This window comes from Nestor notabilis, unplaced genomic scaffold (assembly GCF_000696875.1).
Source record: "Nestor notabilis isolate BGI_N333 unplaced genomic scaffold, ASM69687v1 scaffold5923, whole genome shotgun sequence".
Taxonomy (NCBI): Eukaryota; Metazoa; Chordata; class Aves; order Psittaciformes; family Psittacidae; genus Nestor; species Nestor notabilis.
In genome coordinates, this window is record NW_009922248.1 from 276 (window position 1) to 6,402 (window position 6,127).

The following is a 6,127-nucleotide window of genomic DNA, read 5'->3' on the forward strand; positions in this document are numbered from 1 at the left end:
AAGTGTTCCCCTTACCCATTCCAGATGGCGTCTCACTCCTGTGGCTAAGCAACTGGCTGGAGCCCCTCTTGTCAACGGTTCAGGCAGTCTGGGACTCGGGCATGAAGCTATGCTTTAGTTTTAAAGGATATTAAGAGATCAAGCGTCTTAATTTACTTTATGCATAACATAAAGCTTGTATTATCTCGAACGATTAAAACGCTTCTGGAATTCTTGAAATAAACGAATTCACTGGGTGAAAAGGAAGTAAAATAATCAAGATTTAAGACCAAAGTAGAAGCTAACAGAAGGTAATGCAAAAAGAATAGACAGGCGTCTACATGATTTTGCTATGGAAGCAGAAAATGCATAAGAATTTATGAAGTTGATTTGATGATCGTGTGTTGTAACGATCATTTTCCGTTCAAGAAAGGGGTGACGTGTGACATCGCCTTTCGGAAGTGCACAACTGCTCCGAAATCCTCAAGTGCACCTGCACAAAATGGCCAACGAGCATAAACTCCTCCAAATCTTCACACCACCAAGGAAACAGGGCGATTAAAGAGTGGGGAATCACCACGGGCAGCGTGTGCCAAGAGTGGGGAATCATCATGGATGGTGCGTGCCAAGCTACAGAAAAAGAGCTGCATGGTTTGTGAAGATCTGCAGCAGTGCATGGAAGGGTGAGGAGTGAAGAAAAGTCCTTCACCATGAGACCGTGGGTTTGGCAGAGTATCAGTGACAGTAACTGGTGTGCACTCATGTTCCAGGTGAGCACATACTTGCAAGGAATTGAGTTACTCTGGTTTTGCAAAGTCCTGCTGGTAACTCTGAACTACAGCAGTTACATACTCATTCCAGAATAAGTGTATTAGCTGAAACTGGAAAGTAGGCTCACATACCTCCAACACTAACACAACAGCCAGTGGATGAGGAGGGCTCTTTGTTTCTCTTTTGAGTTAATGGGCAGCCTTTGCAGAGTCAGAGGTGTGTTTGCAGTGTGGGGATATGTATACTTGGGAGCTTAGACCATGGTGAGGATGGAAATAGAGTTGGCCTATAATTCTGTAGAAGTTAGTTGTCAGAAGTACTTAACCACACTGGTTAGGCTGGGGCTTCTCAAGCCTGCATTGTGCTGTCGTCGTACTTTCCTAATGGATAGCCTAACAGTTGCAAAGAACACATAGTAAAAACTGTCTGTTCCTGAAGCTGAACAAAAAATGTACAAAAAACAAATAAAAAAGCCCCCCAAAACCCAAAAGCAAAGAGAAACTCACTTAAAATCGTAGCATTTAAATGTTTTACCCACTCCAGGCTTTGCATTCTCCATCAAATAACTGACAGCTGCACAAACTGTGGGTGCAGGTAAGTTATGGTGGCATTTTTCCAGCTCTGTCTAGACATAAAGGTTCTATTCCACTTTAATAACAGAGCCTAGTTTTTCTTCCATTATCACCAGTCATAGAGCCCAAATGGCTAAATATATCAGAGGTATTCCTCAGGCTGAAAATTTATCAGATTGCTTTGTGCATCCCATGTTTAATCTTCGAAAGATGATGAGGGGTTTAGATTCCTTCCTTTATTTTCACTTATTGAAAATCTGCTGAAATGACACACGAGGGACCTTTGCCACTGGGTACTGAGTGTCTCCTGAAATTCACCTAATGTGCTAAGATTTTTGGGCAGGGAATGATCCACATTTCACAAGATCAGCTTCTTAGTGCTCTAAATGGACAATAATAAATGGGCAAAAGTGAGACTTTGAGGGGAATAGACAGCTTGGGGAATTGGTTGAAAGAAAGAAGCTGAGGTCCGGAAAATTTCTGTTGTTATTATACTATTATTATTGGGTTTGTTCTTTACTGTAGCAAAGATGCAATAAGGTCAGGGCCTCATAGGAACAAGCAGGCAATGACCTTTGCTTGGAAATCTGATCATCTAAAATTAACCAGCACACACTGAGTGGCTGTAATAAAGAGCATGGAAGGAGTAAGGTAAGAAAATTAAAACTGGGAGCTGTAGGATCATACAGTGACTCCAATGAATCACATAAACATAAGGAGGGTTCATCAGTCCTTTGAAAGGTGGGGGATTTACATATGAGCTGATAACCAAATCACTTCTTCAGGCTTCCCAGGAGTGAATCTCAGATGAGATTTGAAAGATGACAGGGGGAGGGGGTGGTAGCTAAAGGGATCAGAGCCAGAACTTCAGTGCCATATGTATGTGAATAAACTAAATATTACACGGGAGCTTGTTGGACATTTTAGTAACAAATGGGATATGTGTCAGAGTACAGCTTCAGGCTGCCTTTGACAGAATGAAACAATGGTCTGAAATAAAATCCCTTCCTCTTTACTGCCACGTCACCCAGCCAACAGTAATGCCCCTCCTGAAGCTCTCTCACATGATGCTAAATTAACCTTGACAGCTCCAAGGTCAAATGAAGTCAAAGGAATCACCAAGAATTCAACCAATGGACTTTATCTAGTGGTTGCAGCAAGACTCAAAGCAGCCGTAGCTGGGGTCTGTGCCCAGCCTTTGTCCTTCTGGACCCTCCAAGGCAGTAATCCAGGCAGGTCCCTTAGCATGGAAGGTTGGAAGCTGATTTTGAGCCTTGTATCCTCATGCCTCTGGCCCCTGTGGGTCCTGATGTGGAGAAGAGCTAAGGAAGGAGTAGTGTGGTAATATACCTGTGGCTGGTCTAGCTGGAGTTGTCTGATAGCCATACATGGATGCTCTGGCATCCATCAGTTGCCTAAGGTTGTCAGAAGGCCACCTCTGGTCCTCCCCTCTCCTGTAGGGCACAGGGTGCTCTGTGAATTCAGGCTTGTCTTTTTTCATTTGCAAATCTTCTTATCTCAGATTCTTAGCTCTGAAATGGGTCTGAAATATTTATGGATGGTTGTAGAGTTTGGAATCCCACTTGGATTGTCATTTTGCTAGCCTGGGCTTTATTCTTCAGATGAAAGATTCCATGTTGACACAAACTGGCATACCCAAGTTTTATTCTTTGCCAGGGTTGCTTAGCTCAGAGTCGGTTTTCCTTTCATATCATCCTCTTTCACATAAATCAAGTACAAGATACTGCTACAGATGTAAACATTAACCTGTGAAAGTATCAAAAAGCAAGTTTTCTTATTTTACAGAGCATGAATAGCACAGAAAGGCATGATTCTTGCCTCCAAGAATCATGAAAAGATGACAGATAGTGTAGAAGAGAAACTAAGTGCAGTACTGGATAATCACTAGGTGCCTTCATTGCAGGCCAGCAATGCCAGTACATGCTTTCAGGTTCTGTACATACAGAGTTGAGCGTGCTGGTTTAATGCTGGCAAAATAGCACAGGTGAAGCTCACAGGAGACCACGATTGCTAATTTCAAACTTAACTTGGTCAAAAAAGGCAGTGATAAAGCCTCAGGAATATTTATCATTTCATATGCTTACAGCATCTCCCTGTGTGTGATTCATGGTACAATTACATGATTCACGGCCTAAAGGATGTGTGAGAGACCCTGCTGAAAGCAAGGATGGGAAGAGTATTTCATGATCTCATGGAAGGTGCTGGGACCCTGGTGGGTTTGTGGCAGAGCTCAGAAGGTCTTTCTTTACCTGAGGAACATGGAGAAAAATGAGGTGGCCCTACAGAAAATTCTGTTGCTGTCAAGTCTTCCCTGACCCTAGAACCCCACAACTATGTGAAACAGCAGCGTAGTCTTCAGCTCCACACACTCTTTAGGCTATTAGCAGAGGTTGTTAATGGGGCTGACAAGTACCTGTGGCTGCACTGGCAGGGTTTTTGGCTACAAACACCTGTGCAGGAAGAACAAGGCTGAACCCAGCCCTGTAACCCTGAACATGCATCAGACGATGGCAACAAGAAACGACTGAAGTACTGAGCTGGATTTGAAGAGGTAGCACAAAGATAAAAGCCTCCAGAAGCCCTTTGCAATTCCCTTAGTCATCCATTCCCACCGAAAGCTTCTCTTTTGAAGTTCCCAGGAGGCCTGGTGCGACCTTTGGTCGTCCTTTTGGTCAGAGCTCTTATCTGTCTAGTGCAGACCCAGCCTCTTTTTGCTTGCATTACTCAAAAACAGTTATTGCGGGATAAACAAACTGTATTTGCTGATGCACGTTCTCAGTTTGCTTATCAGCTGAACAACACGCTTCTCATGCGTGTTGAGTCAACCTCACTGCTGGTCTAGCTCCAGGAATTCCTGGGCGACTGCGCCACAGCTTGTTTGGCATTTGCTTGTACCTACCAACTGCAAACGCCTCATAACCATGTTGTGATGGAGTGTTGTCTTAGGAGCCAACCGAGGATTTCCCAGTGTCAAAAAGCATCCTTAGGTTGATGATGGCAGGTCTTGGATCTGTTTAATCAGATACAACGTGATGTCTAAGTACTGTTTTGGGGAGCTGTCAAGATGCTTCAGGATATTGTCAGACTGAAGACTACGTGTCTTATCAGAGAAGAATTTCAGGTTTATTTTGATTGTCTCTTTATAAATAAGTAAATCATCTGTATCTCAAAACCAGTTCTCAGCTGTTGTGAAATACAGTGGTGAACTTATCTGATATGAGATGCAGGACATGTATCTGAGGAGAGGAGAAAACCAAACCCCTAATCCCAGCCTCAAATCGGGGGTCTAAAAAAAGTCAGAAGGCTGGAGACTGAAGTCATGGGCTTATGGGTCATGGTTGGAAAGCTACTCCCTGTACTAACAAGCATCCAAATCTGCCATAAGAAGGGAAAATACATCTTGTCACTGACATCTTGTGGAGCTAAAACCAGAGAGCTGGAGTCATTAGACAGTATTTCACTGATATGAGGATCATCAGTTGGTTACAAATAAACTCTTCTAAACATTCAGCTGTTATATCCAGAGGCTTTTGCCTCCTTGCTTGTATCCCTGATACTCATTAGCTGCTCTGCTGCACCACTGCTTCCAGATCTTCTTTTGCCATGAGTAGCCTGGCAAACATTTGTTGTAGCTTTCAAGCAAGAGAAATGCTTCTACTTTTCTTGTCTTCTAGACAGAGGGCTTCAATGATAAACTAAAGCAAAAAAACCAAAAGCCTGCCTTGCTTTTCAGGCTTCTTCCATAGCCTTCTCAGTGTGAGCTTTTACCAGCCAACCCAAGAAGATACAGCCCTGAAGAGGAAACATCTCAGGAATCATGTGAAAGCTGCCACAGAGCTACTGGATTACAAAAGAAGTTAGTTCTCTGAGTCATGGCTTTAAAAGGTTATTCCTCTCTCAACACTGCAGAGCAACAGCTACTTTATACCACTCCAGTCATTCCTGTTACAGCATCCCTCATTGCTCCCCCCATTCCAGCACCTCCACTTGTTGCAGTCTATTCACCCTTGGTCACAGGCTTCACTACATTATGATGATCTATAAATGTAACCAGAATATGCCAGAGAGAAAGAGCAGAGATGATCAGGAAGCATTCAGCAAAAAGTAAATTCAACTTTTTCATTAAAAAAGGAAAAATCTCTTCCCTGAAAATCTTGAATGGGTTTTTTTCATGTGTGATCTGGTTTTTACCCACCAAAAAATCAAATCTTAGAAAACTAAATTTTTAATAGACAGTTTAACAGGAGCTTTTTGATCATCCCTTTGCTGTGGGTGAAGAATGCAGATAAGGAGGCTTAAGGATGCTTCAGGCATTGTTTGAGTATTGCTACAGAGGTGAAATGGTGGGTTGCTCTCTGTGTATGAAGAACAAGTCATAGATGTCATCAAATGCATTTCTTCTAGAAGTTCATGGCTTTTTACCACCCATGTGGCCCAAATGCCCCCACAGGCTGTTAACTCCTCTGCAGACACAGCTGGGCTTTATATACCATGTTGTCTGCTATGCAGGGAGGGATGTAGAGCACTGGCAGGCATAATTCATAGAAAGCATTCATATAAAATGCTGTTTGAGACTGTTGGACAGGTCAGGCCAATGCTCTCCCCATGCTTTGGCAGTGGTGACGGAAGTGTCTGAGCTTGAATAGACACACTCAAGCCAGGGTGTCTGGTCTAACTTCTCTTGTACAGGTTTGGCTGAGTTATTGGGTGATTTTTAGGCAGGTTGGGTTCATCTTCTGCCTCAGTTTCCACACTTACAGAGCAGGGCTTATAGCTTAAAAAGG